Raw genomic sequence first — 15,000 nt, forward strand, 5'->3', positions numbered from 1 at the left:
AAAGTAAAATGTTGTGCATTGAAAGTAACCAAAGCTCTTTTTACTTTGAGTGGACATCATTTTCTTTCAAATGAATTTGATATTTTGCTAAATGTACAAAACTTTCTTACAAATTTGACATTCAAAATGCATTTGTAATTAATAAATGCTACTTAGTATGGCTGCTGAGATTCCTGGGCTCAGTCTCAAGTAGAGGAGGAGAATGACGGATAGAGAAAGAGAGAACAGGCAGGCATCCTAAAGATTTTGATGTGCCAGTTCCTGACTCACCCTGAGCAACACTGGTTTCAAGCTTTTAGTAAATTTTCTGAAAAATAAAACAACCATGTGGTCGTAGTTGGCAGGATTTGAATCTGCGTGGGGAGACCCCAATGGATTTCTAGTCCATCGCCTTAACCACTCGGCCACGACTACCTCTCATGCAATGTGATGTTTTCACAAAAGTTTCTCTATGGGTTGAGCTACTTCATTTCAGGCTGTGAGGATGACTGAAGTAATATTGTATCAGAGATGATTTCCATGGGAAGTTAATCCTGACCACAGTGACCTGCGTTAATGATTTTTAAAATATAACTTGGAGAATGCTTTATACTTGGTATAGTTTTGGGTTTGTAAAATGTCAGTACTGACATCTAAGTATATGAAAAGCTTCATCCTTCGAGCCGGAATTGAACCAGCGACCTAAGGATTTCTGTACCAATCTCCTCTACAGTGCTCCGCTCTACCAGCTGAGCTATCGAAGGATTCCATGCTTGTACAACTGTGATATTACGTGCTATTAAAATGATTGAGTGTTAATTTTAAACATTATCAACTTTCCAAGCAAAATGAAAAATGATTTGACTACACAAAAGAGATTCAACTACTTATTCCTGTGTTGCTTTATCACACAAATTGTCATGTTTAATCATTTGGAAAATATGATTTATATTTGTGCAATTACTATCAACTGGCTACAGAGCTAGTTTGGAAAGCACTTTCAATAGATTTTTTAGTGTAGCCAAACTTACATCAAGATTAGAGATGCTTGAGCCTATCAAACCTTCTACACTCTTTTGAATTTTGCTTGTTTTGTAAACTAATCAAGTGTTCCAGGAATGATGGGGACATTCCATTGTTTGTTCTGATTAGACAATTCATTTTGGACAATGAGCGGCCCTTTTGAGCTAGTGAAGATAATTGTGCTACATGAGAGTATGCACAGACAATTATTTTTCTTTTTTTGCATTAAAGCACAATTTTTAATAAAGGAGAGGTTAATGATATAATAATTAGCACTGAAAGTCATCTGACACGATTTGAAAGTAAAATGTTGTGCATTGAAAGTAACCAAAGCTCTTTTTACTTTGAGTGGACATCATTTTCTTTCAAATGAATTTGATATTTTGCTAAATGTACAAAACTTTCTTACAAATTTGACATTCAAAATGCATTTGTAATTAATAAATGCTACTTAGTATGGCTGCTGAGATTCCTTGGCTCAGTTTCAAGTAGAGGAGGAGAATGACGGATAGAGTAAGAAAGAACAGGCAGGCATCCTAAAGATTTTGATGTGCCAGTTCCTGACTCACCCTGAGCAACACTGGTTTCAAGCTTTTAGTAAATTTTCTGAAAAATAAAAAAAAACATGTGGTCGTAGTCAGCATGATTTGAACCTGCGCGGGGAGATCCCAATGGATTTCTAATCCATCGCCTTAACCACTCGGCCACGACTACCTCTCATGCAATGTGATGTTTTCACAAAAGTTTCTCTATGGGTTGAGCTACTTCATTTCAGGCTGTGAGGATGACTGAAGTAATATTGTATCAGAGATGATTTCCATGGGAAGTTAATCCTGACCACAGTGACCTGCGTTAATGATTTTTAAAATATAACTTGGAGAATGCTTTATACTTGGTATAGTTTTGGGTTTGTAAAATGTCAGTACTGACATCTAAGTTTATCAAAATCTTCATCCTTCGAGCCGGAATTGAACCAGCGACCTAAGGATTTCTGTACCAATCTCCTCTACAGTCCTCCGCTCTACCAGCTGAGCTATCGAAGGATGCCATGATCGCACAACTGTGATATTACGTGCTATTAAAATGATTGAGTGTTAATTTTAAACATTATCAACTTTCCAAGCAAAATGAAAAATGATTTGACTACACAAAAGAGATTCAACTACTTATTCCTGTGTTGCTTTATCACACAAATTGTCATGTTTAATCATTTGGAAAATATCACTAATAGTTTGACTTATATTTGTGCAATTACTATCAACTGGCTACAGAGCTAGTTTGGAAAGCACTTTCAATAGATTTTTTAGTGTAGCCAAACTTACATCAAGATTAGAGATGCTTGAGCCTATCAAACCTTCTACACTCTTTTAAATTTTGCTTGTTTTGTAAACTAATCAAGTGTTCCAGGAATGATGGGGATATTTCATTGTTTGTTCTGATTTGACAATTCATTTTGGACAATGAGCAGCCCTTTTGAGCTAGTGAAGATAATTGTGCTACATGAGAGTATGCACAGACAATTATTTTTCTTTTTTTGCATTAAAGCACAATTTTTAATAAAGGAGAGGTTAATGATATAATAATTAGCACTGAAAGTCATCTGACACGATTTGAAAGTAAAATGTTGTGCATTGAAAGTAACCAAAGCTCTTTTTACTTTGGTTACTCTTTTAAATTTTGCTTGTTTTGTAAACTAATCAAGTGTTCCAGGAATGATGGGGATATTTCATTGTTTGTTCTGATTTGACAATTCATTTTGGACAATGAGCGGCCCTTTTGAGCTAGTGAAGATAATTGTGCTACATGAGAGTATGCACAGACAATTATTTTTCATTTTTTGCAAAAAAGCACAATTTTTAATAAAGGAGAGGTAAATGACATAATAATTAGCACTGAAAGTCATCTGACACGATTTGAAAGTAAAATGTTGTGCATTGAAAGTAACCAAAGCTCTTTTTACTTTGAGTGGACATCATTTTCTTTCAAATGAATTTGATATTTTGCTAAATGTACAAAACTTTCTTACAAATTTGACATTCAAAATGCATTTGTAATTAATAAATGCTACTTAGTATGGCTGCTGAGATTCCTGGGCTCAGTCTCAAGTAGAGGAGGAGAATGACGGATAGAGAAAGAGAGAACAGGCAGGCATCCTAAAGATTTTGATGTGCCAGTTCCTGACTCACCCTGAGCAACACTGGTTTCAAGCTTTTAGTAAATTTTCTGAAAAATAAAACAACCATGTGGTCGTAGTTGGCAGGATTTGAATCTGCGTGGGGAGACCCCAATGGATTTCTAGTCCATCGCCTTAACCACTCGGCCACGACTACCTCTCATGCAATGTGACGTTTTCACAAAAGTTTCTCTATGGGTTGAGCTACTTCATTTCAGGCTGTGAGGATGACTGAAGTAATATTGTATCAGAGATGATTTCCATGGGAAGTTAATCCTGACCACAGTGACCTGCGTTAATGATTTTTAAAATATAACTTGGAGAATGCTTTATACTTGGTATAGTTTTGGGTTTGTAAAATGTCAGTACTGACATCTAAGTATATGAAAAGCTTCATCCTTCGAGCCGGAATTGAACCAGCGACCTAAGGATTTCTGTACCAATCTCCTCTACAGTGCTCCGCTCTACCAGCTGAGCTATCGAAGGATTCCATGCTTGTACAACTGTGATATTACGTGCTATTAAAATGATTGAGTGTTAATTTTAAACATTATCAACTTTCCAAGCAAAATGAAAAATGATTTGACTACACAAAAGAGATTCAACTACTTATTCCTGTGTTGCTTTATCACACAAATTGTCATGTTTAATCATTTGGAAAATATGATTTATATTTGTGCAATTACTATCAACTGGCTACAGAGCTAGTTTGGAAAGCACTTTCAATAGATTTTTTAGTGTAGCCAAACTTACATCAAGATTAGAGATGCTTGAGCCTATCAAACCTTCTACACTCTTTTGAATTTTGCTTGTTTTGTAAACTAATCAAGTGTTCCAGGAATGATGGGGATATTCCATTGTTTGTTCTGATTAGACAATTCATTTTGGACAATGAGCGGCCCTTTTGAGCTAGTGAAGATAATTGTGCTACATGAGAGTATGCACAGACAATTATTTTTCTTTTTTTGCATTAAAGCACAATTTTTAATAAAGGAGAGGTTAATGATATAATAATTAGCACTGAAAGTCATCTGACACGATTTGAAAGTAAAATGTTGTGCATTGAAAGTAACCAAAGCTCTTTTTACTTTGAGTGGACATCATTTTCTTTCAAATGAATTTGATATTTTGCTAAATGTACAAAACTTTCTTACAAATTTGACATTCAAAATGCATTTGTAATTAATAAATGCTACTTAGTATGGCTGCTGAGATTCCTTGGCTCAGTTTCAAGTAGAGGAGGAGAATGACGGATAGAGTAAGAAAGAACAGGCAGGCATCCTAAAGATTTTGATGTGCCAGTTCCTGACTCACCCTGAGCAACACTGGTTTCAAGCTTTTAGTAAATTTTCTGAAAAATAAAAAAAAACATGTGGTCGTAGTCAGCATGATTTGAACCTGCGCGGGGAGATCCCAATGGATTTCTAATCCATCGCCTTAACCACTCGGCCACGACTACCTCTCATGCAATGTGATGTTTTCACAAAAGTTTCTCTATGGGTTGAGCTACTTCATTTCAGGCTGTGAGGATGACTGAAGTAATATTGTATCAGAGATGATTTCCATGGGAAGTTAATCCTGACCACAGTGACCTGCGTTAATGATTTTTAAAATATAACTTGGAGAATGCTTTATACTTGGTATAGTTTTGGGTTTGTAAAATGTCAGTACTGACATCTAAGTTTATCAAAATCTTCATCCTTCGAGCCGGAATTGAACCAGCGACCTAAGGATTTCTGTACCAATCTCCTCTACAGTCCTCCGCTCTACCAGCTGAGCTATCGAAGGATGCCATGATCGTACACCTGTGATATTACGTGCTATTAAAATGATTGAGTGTTAATTTTAAACATTATCAACTTTCCAAGCAAAATGAAAAAAAATTTGACTACACAAAAGAGATTCAACTACTTATTCCTGTGTTGCTTTATCACACAAATTGTCATGTTTAATCATTTGGAAAATATCACTAATAGTTTGACTTATATTTGTGCAATTACTATCAACTGGCTACAGAGCTAGTTTGGAAAGCACTTTCAATAGATTTTTTAGTGTAGCCAAACTTACATCAAGATTAGAGATGCTTGAGCCTATCAAACCTTCTACACTCTTTTAAATTTTGCTTGTTTTGTAAACTAATCAAGTGTTCCAGGAATGATGGGGATATTTCATTGTTTGTTCTGATTTGACAATTCATTTTGGACAATGAGCGGCCCTTTTGAGCTAGTGAAGATAATTGTGCTACATGAGAGTATGCACAGACAATTATTTTTCATTTTTTGCAAAAAAGCACAATTTTTAATAAAGGAGAGGTAAATGACATAATAATTAGCACTGAAAGTCATCTGACACGATTTGAAAGTAAAATGTTGTGCATTGAAAGTAACCAAAGCTCTTTTTACTTTGAGTGGACATCATTTTCTTTCAAATGAATTTGATATTTTGCTAAATGTACAAAACTTTCTTACAAATTTGACATTCAAAATGCATTTGTAATTAATAAATGCTACTTAGTATGGCTGCTGAGATTCCTGGGCTCAGTCTCAAGTAGAGGAGGAGAATGACGGATAGAGAAAGAGAGAACAGGCAGGCATCCTAAAGATTTTGATGTGCCAGTTCCTGACTCACCCTGAGCAACACTGGTTTCAAGCTTTTAGTAAATTTTCTGAAAAATAAAACAACCATGTGGTCGTAGTTGGCAGGATTTGAATCTGCGTGGGGAGACCCCAATGGATTTCTAGTCCATCGCCTTAACCACTCGGCCACGACTACCTCTCATGCAATGTGATGTTTTCACAAAAGTTTCTCTATGGGTTGAGCTACTTCATTTCAGGCTGTGAGGATGACTGAAGTAATATTGTATCAGAGATGATTTCCATGGGAAGTTAATCCTGACCACAGTGACCTGCGTTAATGATTTTTAAAATATAACTTGGAGAATGCTTTATACTTGGTATAGTTTTGGGTTTGTAAAATGTCAGTACTGACATCTAAGTATATGAAAAGCTTCATCCTTCGAGCCGGAATTGAACCAGCGACCTAAGGATTTCTGTACCAATCTCCTCTACAGTGCTCCGCTCTACCAGCTGAGCTATCGAAGGATTCCATGCTTGTACAACTGTGATATTACGTGCTATTAAAATGATTGAGTGTTAATTTTAAACATTATCAACTTTCCAAGCAAAATGAAAAATGATTTGACTACACAAAAGAGATTCAACTACTTATTCCTGTGTTGCTTTATCACACAAATTGTCATGTTTAATCATTTGGAAAATATGATTTATATTTGTGCAATTACTATCAACTGGCTACAGAGCTAGTTTGGAAAGCACTTTCAATAGATTTTTTAGTGTAGCCAAACTTACATCAAGATTAGAGATGCTTGAGCCTATCAAACCTTCTACACTCTTTTGAATTTTGCTTGTTTTGTAAACTAATCAAGTGTTCCAGGAATGATGGGGACATTCCATTGTTTGTTCTGATTAGACAATTCATTTTGGACAATGAGCGGCCCTTTTGAGCTAGTGAAGATAATTGTGCTACATGAGAGTATGCACAGACAATTATTTTTCTTTTTTTGCATTAAAGCACAATTTTTAATAAAGGAGAGGTTAATGATATAATAATTAGCACTGAAAGTCATCTGACACGATTTGAAAGTAAAATGTTGTGCATTGAAAGTAACCAAAGCTCTTTTTACTTTGAGTGGACATCATTTTCTTTCAAATGAATTTGATATTTTGCTAAATGTACAAAACTTTCTTACAAATTTGACATTCAAAATGCATTTGTAATTAATAAATGCTACTTAGTATGGCTGCTGAGATTCCTTGGCTCAGTTTCAAGTAGAGGAGGAGAATGACGGATAGAGTAAGAAAGAACAGGCAGGCATCCTAAAGATTTTGATGTGCCAGTTCCTGACTCACCCTGAGCAACACTGGTTTCAAGCTTTTAGTAAATTTTCTGAAAAATAAAAAAAAACATGTGGTCGTAGTCAGCATGATTTGAACCTGCGCGGGGAGATCCCAATGGATTTCTAATCCATCGCCTTAACCACTCGGCCACGACTACCTCTCATGCAATGTGATGTTTTCACAAAAGTTTCTCTATGGGTTGAGCTACTTCATTTCAGGCTGTGAGGATGACTGAAGTAATATTGTATCAGAGATGATTTCCATGGGAAGTTAATCCTGACCACAGTGACCTGCGTTAATGATTTTTAAAATATAACTTGGAGAATGCTTTATACTTGGTATAGTTTTGGGTTTGTAAAATGTCAGTACTGACATCTAAGTTTATCAAAATCTTCATCCTTCGAGCCGGAATTGAACCAGCGACCTAAGGATTTCTGTACCAATCTCCTCTACAGTCCTCCGCTCTACCAGCTGAGCTATCGAAGGATGCCATGATCGCACAACTGTGATATTACGTGCTATTAAAATGATTGAGTGTTAATTTTAAACATTATCAACTTTCCAAGCAAAATGAAAAATGATTTGACTACACAAAAGAGATTCAACTACTTATTCCTGTGTTGCTTTATCACACAAATTGTCATGTTTAATCATTTGGAAAATATCACTAATAGTTTGACTTATATTTGTGCAATTACTATCAACTGGCTACAGAGCTAGTTTGGAAAGCACTTTCAATAGATTTTTTAGTGTAGCCAAACTTACATCAAGATTAGAGATGCTTGAGCCTATCAAACCTTCTACACTCTTTTAAATTTTGCTTGTTTTGTAAACTAATCAAGTGTTCCAGGAATGATGGGGATATTTCATTGTTTGTTCTGATTTGACAATTCATTTTGGACAATGAGCAGCCCTTTTGAGCTAGTGAAGATAATTGTGCTACATGAGAGTATGCACAGACAATTATTTTTCTTTTTTTGCATTAAAGCACAATTTTTAATAAAGGAGAGGTTAATGATATAATAATTAGCACTGAAAGTCATCTGACACGATTTGAAAGTAAAATGTTGTGCATTGAAAGTAACCAAAGCTCTTTTTACTTTGAGTGGACATCATTTTCTTTCAAATGAATTTGATATTTTGCTAAATGTACAAAACTTTCTTACAAATTTGACATTCAAAATGCATTTGTAATTAATAAATGCTACTTAGTATGGCTGCTGAGATTCCTGGGCTCAGTCTCAAGTAGAGGAGGAGAATGACGGATAGAGAAAGAGAGAACCGACAGGCATCCTGAAGATTTTGATGTGCCAGTTCTTGACTCACCCTGAGCAACACTAGTTTCAAGCTTTTAGTAAATTTTCTGAAAAATAAAACAACCATGTGGTCGTAGTCAGCAGGATTTGAATCTGCGCGGGGAGACCCCAATTGATTTCTAGTCCATCGCCTTAACCACTCGGCCATGATTACCTCTCATGCAAGGTGATGTTTGCACAAAAGTTTCTCTATGGGTTGAGCTACTTCATTTCAGGCTGTGAGGATGACTGAAGTAATATTGTATCAGAGATGATTTCCATTAGAAGTTAATCCTGACCACAGTGACCTGCGTTAATGATTTTTAAAATATAACTTGGAGAATGCTTTATACTTGGTATAGTTTTGGGTTTGTAAAATGTCAGTACTGACATCTAAGTATATGAAAAGCTTCATCTTTCGAGCCGGAATTGAACCAGCGACCTAAGGATTTCTGTACCAATCTCCTCTACAGTCCTCCGCTCTACCAGCTGAGCTATCGAAGGATTCCATGCTTGTACAACTGTGATATTACGTGCTATTAAAATGATTGAGTGTTAATTTTAAACATTATCAACTTTCCAAGCAAAATGAAAAATGATTTGACTACACAAAAGAGATTCAACTACTTATTCCTGTGTTGCTTTATCACACAAATTGTCATGTTTAATCATTTGGAAAATATCACTAATAGTTTGACTTATATTTGTGCAATTACTATCAACTGGCTACAGAGCTTATTTGGAAAGCACTTTCAATAGATTTTTTTGTGTAGCCAAACTTACATCAAGATTAGAGATGCTTGAGCCTATCAAACCTTCTACACTCTTTTGAATTTTGCTTGTTTTGTAAACTAATCAAGTGTTCCAGGAATGATGGGGATATTCCATTGTTTGTTCTGATTTGACAATTCATTTTGGACAATGAGCGGCCCTTTTGAGCTAGTGAAGATAATTGTGCTACATGAGAGTATGCACAGACAATTATTTTTCTTTTTTTGCATTAAAGCACAATTTTTAATAAAGGAGAGGTTAATGATATAATAATTAGCACTGAAAGTCATCTGACACGATTTGAAAGTAAAATGTTGTGCATTGAAAGTAACCAAAGCTCTTTTTACTTTGAGTGGACATCATTTTCTTTCAAATGAATTTGATATTTTGCTAAATGTACAAAACTTTCTTACAAATTTGACATTCAAAATGCATTTGTAATTAATGAATGCTACTTAGTATGGCTGCTGAGATTCCTGGGCTCAGTCTCAAGTAGAAGAGGAGAATGACGGATAGAGAAAGAGAGAACAGGCAGGCATCCTAAAGATTTTGATGTGCCAGTTCCTGACTCACCCTGAGCAACACTGGTTTCAAGCTTTTAGTAAATTTTCTGAAAAATAAAACAACGATGTGGTTGTAGTTGGCAGGATTTGAATCTGCGTGGGGAGACCCCAATGGATTTCTAGTCCATCGCCTTAACCACTCAGCCACGACTACCTCTCATGCAATGTGATGTTTTCACAAAAGTTTCTCTATGGGTTGAGCTACTTCATTTCAGGCTGTGAGGATGACTGAAGTAATATTGTATCAGAGATGATTTCCATGGGAAGTTAATCCTGACCACAGTGACCTGCGTTAATGATTTTTAAAATATAACTTGGAGAATGCTTTATACATGGTATAGTTTTGGGTTTGTAAAATGTCTGTACTGACACCTAAGTTTATCAAAAGCTTCATCCTTCGAGCCGGAATTGAACCAGCGACCTAATGATTTCTGTACCAATCTCCTCTACAGTCCTCCGCTCTACCAGCTGAGCTATCGAAGGATTCCATGATCGTGCAACTGTGATATTACGTGCTATTAAAATGATTGAGTGTTAATTTTAAACATTATCAACTTTCCAAGCAAAATGAAAAATGATTTGACTACACAAAAGAGATTCAACTACTTATTCCTGTGTTGCTTTATCACACAAATTGTCATGTTTAATCATTTGGAAAATATCACTAATAGTTTGACTTATATTTGTGCAATTACTATCAACTGGCTACAGAGCTAGTTTGGAAAGCACTTTCAATAGATTTTTTTAGTGTAGCCAAACTTACATCAAGATTAGAGATGCTTGAGCCTATCAAACCTTCTACACTCTTTTGAATTTTGCTTGTTTTGTAAACTAATCAAGTGTTCCAGGAATGATGGGGATATTCCATTGTTTGTTCTGATTTGACAATTCATTTTGGACAATGAGCGGCCCTTTTGAGCTAGTGAAGATAATTGTGCTACATGAGAGTATGCACAGAAAATTATTTTTCTTTTTTTGCATTAAAGCACAATTTTTAATAAAGGAGAGGTTAATGATATAATAATTAGCACTGAAAGTCATCTGACACGATTTGAAAGTAAAATGTTGTGCATTGAAAGTAACCAAAGCTCTTTTTACTTTGAGTGGACATCATTTTATTTCAATTGAATTTGAAATTTTGCTAAATGTACAAAACTTTCATACAAATTTGACATTCAAAATGCATTTGTAATTAATAAATGCTACTTAGTATGGCTGCTGAGATTCCTGGGCTCAGTTTCAAGTAGAGGAGGAGAATGACGGATAGAGTAAGAAAGAACAGGCAGGCATCCTAAAGATTTTGATGTGCCAGTTCCTGACTCACCCTGAGCAACACTGGTTTCAAGCTTTTAGTAAATTTTCTGAAAAATAAAACAACCATGTGGTCGTAGTTGGCAGGATTTGAATCTACGTGGGGAGTGCACAATGGATTTCTAGTCCATCGCCTTAACCACTCGGCCACGACTACCTCTCATGCAATGTGCTGTTTTCACAAAAGTTTCTCTATGGGTTGAGCTACTTCATTTCAGGCTGTGAGGATGACTGAAGTAATATTGTATCAGAGATGATTTCCATGGGAAGTTAATCCTGACCACAGTGACCTGCGTTAATGATTTTTAAAATATAACTTGGAGAATGCTTTATACTTGGTATAGTTTTGGGTTTGTAAAATGTCAGTACTGACATCTAAGTTTATCAAAAGCTTCATCCTTCGAGCCGGAATTGAACCAGCGACCTAAGGATTTCTGTACCAATCTCCTCTACAGTCCTCCGCTCTACCAGCTAAGCTATCGAAGGATTCCATGACCGTGCAACTGTGATATTACGTGCTATTAAAATGATTGAGTGTTAATTTTAAACATTATCAACTTTCCAAGCAAAATGAAAAATGATTTGACTACACAAAAGACATTCAACTACTTATTCCTGTGTTGCTTTATCACACAAATTGTCATGTTTAATCATTTGGAAAATATCACTAATAGTTTGACTTATATTTGTGCAATTACTATCAACTGGCTACAGAGCTAGTTTGGAAAGCACTTTCAATAGATTTTTTAGTGTAGCCAAACTTACATCAAGATTAGAGATGCTTGAGCCTATCAAACCTTCTACACTCTTTTAAATTTTGCTTGTTTTGTAAACTAATCAAGTGTTCCAGGAATGATGGGTATATTTCATTGTTTGTTCTGATTTGACAATTCATTTTGGACAATGAGCGGCCCTTTTGAGCTAGTGAAGATAATTGTGCTACATGAGAGTATGCACAGACAATTATTTTTCTTTTTTTGCATTAAAGCACAATTTTTAATAAAGGAGAGGTTAATAATATAATAATAATTAGCACTGAAAGTCATCTGACACGATTTGAAAGTAAAATGTTGTGCATTGAAAGTAACCAAAGCTCTTTTTACTTTGAGTGGACATCATTTTCTTTCAAATGAATTTGATATTTTGCTAAATGTACAAAACTTTCTTACAAATTTGACATTCAAAATGCATTTGTAATTAATAAATGCTACTTAGTATGGCTGCTGAGATTCCTGGGCTCAGTCTCAAGTAGGGGAGGAGAATGACGGATAGAGAAAGAGAGAACAGGCAGGCATCCTAAAGATTTTGATGTGCCAGTTCCTGACTCACCATGAGCAACACTGGTTTCAAGCTTTTAGTAAATTTTCTGAAAAATAAAACAACCATGTGGTCGTAGTCGGCAGGATTTGAATCTACGTGGGGAGTGCACAATGGATTTCTAGTCCATCGCCTTAACCACTCGGCCACGACTACCTCTCATGCAATGTGAAGTTTTCACAAAAGTTTCTCTATGGGTTGAGCTACTTCATTTCAGGCTGTGAGGATGACTGAAGTAATATTGTATCAGAGATGATTTCCATGGGAAGTTAATCCTGACCACAGTGACCTGCGTTAATGATTTTTAAAATATAACTTGGAGAATGCTTTATACTTGGTATAGTTTTGGGTTTGTAAAATGTCAGTACTGACATCTAAGTTTATCAAAAGCTTTATCCTTCGAGCCGGAATTGAACCAGCGACTTAAGGATTTCTGTACCAATCTCCTCTACAATCCTCCGCTCTACCAGCTGAGCTATCGAAGGATTCCATGATCGTACAACTGTGATATTACGTGCTATTAAAATGATTGAGTGTTAATTTTAAACATTATCAACTTTCCAAGCAAAATGAAAAATGATTTGACTACACAAAAGAGATTCAACTACTTATTCCTGTGTTGCTTTATCACACAAATTGTCATGTTTAATAATTTGGAAAATATCACTAATAGTTTGACTTATATTTGTGCAATTACTATCAACTGGCTAGAGAGCTAGTTTGGAAAGCACTTTCAATAGAGTTTTTAGTGTAGCCAAACTTACATCACATCAATATTAGAGATGCTTGAGCCTATCAAACCTTCTACACTCTTTTAAATTTTGCTTGTTTTGTAAACTAATCAAGTGTTCCAGGAATGATGGGGATATTCCATTGTTTGTTCTGATTTGACAATTCATTTTGGACAATGAGCGGCCCTTTTGAGCTAGTGAAGATAATTGTGCTACATGAGAGTATGCACAGACAATTATTTTTCTTTTTTTGCATTAAAGCACAATTTTTAATAAAGGAGAGGTTAATGATATAATAATTAGCACTGAAAGTCATCTGACATGATTTGAAAGTAAAATGTTGTGCATTGAAAGTAACCAAAGCTCTTTTTACTTTGAGTGGACATCATTTTCTTTCAAATGAATTTGATATTTTGCTAAATGTACAAAACTTTCATACAAATTTGACATTCAAAATGCATTTGTAATTAATAAATGCTACTTAGTATGGCTGCTGAGATTCCTGGGCTCAGTCTCAAGTAGAGGAGGAGAATGACGGATAGAGAAAGATAGAACCGGCAGGCATCCTGAAGATTTTGATGTGCCAGTTCCTGACTCACCCTGAGCAACACTGGTTTCAAGCTTTTAGTAAATTTTCTGAAAAATAAAACAACCATGTGGTCGTAGTCGGCAGGATTTGAACCTGCGCGGGGAGACCCCAATTGATTTCTAGTCCATCGCCTTAACCACTCGGCCATGATTACATCTCATGCAATGTGATGTTTGCACAAAAGTTTCTCTATGGGTTGAGCTACTTCATTTCAGGCTGTGAGGATGACTGAAGTAATATCGTATCAGAGATGATTTCCATTAGAAGTTAATCCTGACACAGTGACCTGCGTTAATGATTTTTAAAATATAACTTGGAGAATGCTTTATACTTGGTATAGTTTGGGGTTTGTAAAATGTCAGTACTGACATCTTAGTTTATCAAAAGCATCATTCTTCGAGCCGGAAATGAACCAGCGACCTAAGGATTTCTGTACCAATCTCCTCTACAGTCCTCCGCTCTACCAGCTGAGCTATCAAAGGCTTCCATGATCGGACCACTGTGATATTACGTGCTATTAAAATGATTGAGTGTTAATTTTAAACATTATCAACTTTCCAAGCAAAATGAAAAATGATTTGACTACACAAAAGAGATTCAACTACTTATTCCTGTGTTGCTTTATCACACAAATTGTCATGTTTAATCATTTGGAAAATATCACTAATAGTTTGACTTATATTTGTGCAATTACTATCAACTGGCTACAGAGCTAGTTTGGAAAGCACTTTCAATAGATTTTTTAGTGTAGCCAAACTTACATCAAGATTAGAGATGCTTGAGCCTATCAAACCTTCTACACTCTTTTAAATTTTGCTTGTTTTGTAAACTAATCAAGTGTTCCAGGAATGATGGGGATATTCCATTGTTTGTTCTGATTTGACAATTCATTTTGGACAATGAGCGGCCCTTTTGAGCTAGTGAAGATAATTGTGCTACATGAGAGTATGCACAGACAATTATTTTTCTTTTTTTGCATTAAAGCACAATTTATAATAAAGGAGAGGTTAATGATATAATAATTAGCACTGAAAGTCATCTGACACGATTTGAAAGTAAAATGTTGTGCATTGAAAGTAACCAAAGCTCTTTTTACTTTGAGTGGACATCATTTTCTTTCAAATGAATTTGATATTTTGCTAAATGTACAAAACTTTCTTACAAATTTGACATTCAAAATGCATTTGTAATTAATAAATGCTTCTTAGTATGGCTGCTGAGATTCCTGGGCTCAGTCTCAAGTAGAGGAGGAGAATGACGGATAGAGAAAGAGAGAACAGGCAGGCATCCTAAAGATTTTGATGTGCCACTTCCTGACTCACCCTGAGAAA

General features: G+C 35.5%; 20 non-coding genes across 20 annotated transcripts; all 20 read right to left on the reverse strand.

Moving 5' to 3' along the window:
* Window positions 1–332: 332 nt before the first annotated feature.
* TRNAS-AGA (transfer RNA serine (anticodon AGA)) lies at window positions 333–414 on the reverse strand. Its single transcript has one exon. It is a non-coding gene; the product is annotated as a tRNA-Ser (tRNA).
* Window positions 415–653: 239 nt separating this feature from the next.
* Window positions 654–743, reverse strand: TRNAY-GUA (transfer RNA tyrosine (anticodon GUA)). Its single transcript is given in 2 exon segments — window positions 654–689; window positions 707–743. It is a non-coding gene; the product is annotated as a tRNA-Tyr (tRNA).
* Window positions 744–1,634: 891 nt separating this feature from the next.
* On the reverse strand, window positions 1,635–1,716 carry TRNAS-AGA (transfer RNA serine (anticodon AGA)). Its single transcript has one exon. It is a non-coding gene; the product is annotated as a tRNA-Ser (tRNA).
* A 239-nt stretch (window positions 1,717–1,955) lies between these two features.
* TRNAY-GUA (transfer RNA tyrosine (anticodon GUA)) lies at window positions 1,956–2,045 on the reverse strand. Its single transcript is given in 2 exon segments — window positions 1,956–1,991; window positions 2,009–2,045. It is a non-coding gene; the product is annotated as a tRNA-Tyr (tRNA).
* Window positions 2,046–3,250: 1,205 nt separating this feature from the next.
* Window positions 3,251–3,332, reverse strand: TRNAS-AGA (transfer RNA serine (anticodon AGA)). Its single transcript has one exon. It is a non-coding gene; the product is annotated as a tRNA-Ser (tRNA).
* A 239-nt stretch (window positions 3,333–3,571) lies between these two features.
* On the reverse strand, window positions 3,572–3,661 carry TRNAY-GUA (transfer RNA tyrosine (anticodon GUA)). Its single transcript is given in 2 exon segments — window positions 3,572–3,607; window positions 3,625–3,661. It is a non-coding gene; the product is annotated as a tRNA-Tyr (tRNA).
* An 891-nt stretch (window positions 3,662–4,552) lies between these two features.
* Window positions 4,553–4,634, reverse strand: TRNAS-AGA (transfer RNA serine (anticodon AGA)). Its single transcript has one exon. It is a non-coding gene; the product is annotated as a tRNA-Ser (tRNA).
* Window positions 4,635–4,873: 239 nt separating this feature from the next.
* On the reverse strand, window positions 4,874–4,963 carry TRNAY-GUA (transfer RNA tyrosine (anticodon GUA)). The gene is given in 2 exon segments: window positions 4,874–4,909; window positions 4,927–4,963. It is a non-coding gene; the product is annotated as a tRNA-Tyr (tRNA).
* A 902-nt stretch (window positions 4,964–5,865) lies between these two features.
* TRNAS-AGA (transfer RNA serine (anticodon AGA)) lies at window positions 5,866–5,947 on the reverse strand. Its single transcript has one exon. It is a non-coding gene; the product is annotated as a tRNA-Ser (tRNA).
* A 239-nt stretch (window positions 5,948–6,186) lies between these two features.
* Window positions 6,187–6,276, reverse strand: TRNAY-GUA (transfer RNA tyrosine (anticodon GUA)). Its single transcript is given in 2 exon segments — window positions 6,187–6,222; window positions 6,240–6,276. It is a non-coding gene; the product is annotated as a tRNA-Tyr (tRNA).
* Window positions 6,277–7,167: 891 nt separating this feature from the next.
* TRNAS-AGA (transfer RNA serine (anticodon AGA)) lies at window positions 7,168–7,249 on the reverse strand. The gene has a single exon. It is a non-coding gene; the product is annotated as a tRNA-Ser (tRNA).
* Window positions 7,250–7,488: 239 nt separating this feature from the next.
* Window positions 7,489–7,578, reverse strand: TRNAY-GUA (transfer RNA tyrosine (anticodon GUA)). Its single transcript is given in 2 exon segments — window positions 7,489–7,524; window positions 7,542–7,578. It is a non-coding gene; the product is annotated as a tRNA-Tyr (tRNA).
* A 902-nt stretch (window positions 7,579–8,480) lies between these two features.
* TRNAS-AGA (transfer RNA serine (anticodon AGA)) lies at window positions 8,481–8,562 on the reverse strand. The gene has a single exon. It is a non-coding gene; the product is annotated as a tRNA-Ser (tRNA).
* Window positions 8,563–8,801: 239 nt separating this feature from the next.
* Window positions 8,802–8,891, reverse strand: TRNAY-GUA (transfer RNA tyrosine (anticodon GUA)). Its single transcript is given in 2 exon segments — window positions 8,802–8,837; window positions 8,855–8,891. It is a non-coding gene; the product is annotated as a tRNA-Tyr (tRNA).
* Window positions 8,892–9,793: 902 nt separating this feature from the next.
* TRNAS-AGA (transfer RNA serine (anticodon AGA)) lies at window positions 9,794–9,875 on the reverse strand. The gene has a single exon. It is a non-coding gene; the product is annotated as a tRNA-Ser (tRNA).
* A 239-nt stretch (window positions 9,876–10,114) lies between these two features.
* Window positions 10,115–10,204, reverse strand: TRNAY-GUA (transfer RNA tyrosine (anticodon GUA)). Its single transcript is given in 2 exon segments — window positions 10,115–10,150; window positions 10,168–10,204. It is a non-coding gene; the product is annotated as a tRNA-Tyr (tRNA).
* Window positions 10,205–11,428: 1,224 nt separating this feature from the next.
* TRNAY-GUA (transfer RNA tyrosine (anticodon GUA)) lies at window positions 11,429–11,518 on the reverse strand. The gene is given in 2 exon segments: window positions 11,429–11,464; window positions 11,482–11,518. It is a non-coding gene; the product is annotated as a tRNA-Tyr (tRNA).
* Window positions 11,519–12,744: 1,226 nt separating this feature from the next.
* TRNAY-GUA (transfer RNA tyrosine (anticodon GUA)) lies at window positions 12,745–12,834 on the reverse strand. Its single transcript is given in 2 exon segments — window positions 12,745–12,780; window positions 12,798–12,834. It is a non-coding gene; the product is annotated as a tRNA-Tyr (tRNA).
* A 907-nt stretch (window positions 12,835–13,741) lies between these two features.
* On the reverse strand, window positions 13,742–13,823 carry TRNAS-AGA (transfer RNA serine (anticodon AGA)). The gene has a single exon. It is a non-coding gene; the product is annotated as a tRNA-Ser (tRNA).
* Window positions 13,824–14,061: 238 nt separating this feature from the next.
* On the reverse strand, window positions 14,062–14,151 carry TRNAY-GUA (transfer RNA tyrosine (anticodon GUA)). Its single transcript is given in 2 exon segments — window positions 14,062–14,097; window positions 14,115–14,151. It is a non-coding gene; the product is annotated as a tRNA-Tyr (tRNA).
* Between the last annotated feature and the right edge of the window lie 849 nt (window positions 14,152–15,000).

This window comes from Pseudophryne corroboree, chromosome 4, assembly GCF_028390025.1.
Source record: "Pseudophryne corroboree isolate aPseCor3 chromosome 4, aPseCor3.hap2, whole genome shotgun sequence".
In the NCBI taxonomy this organism is placed as follows: Eukaryota; Metazoa; Chordata; class Amphibia; order Anura; family Myobatrachidae; genus Pseudophryne; species Pseudophryne corroboree.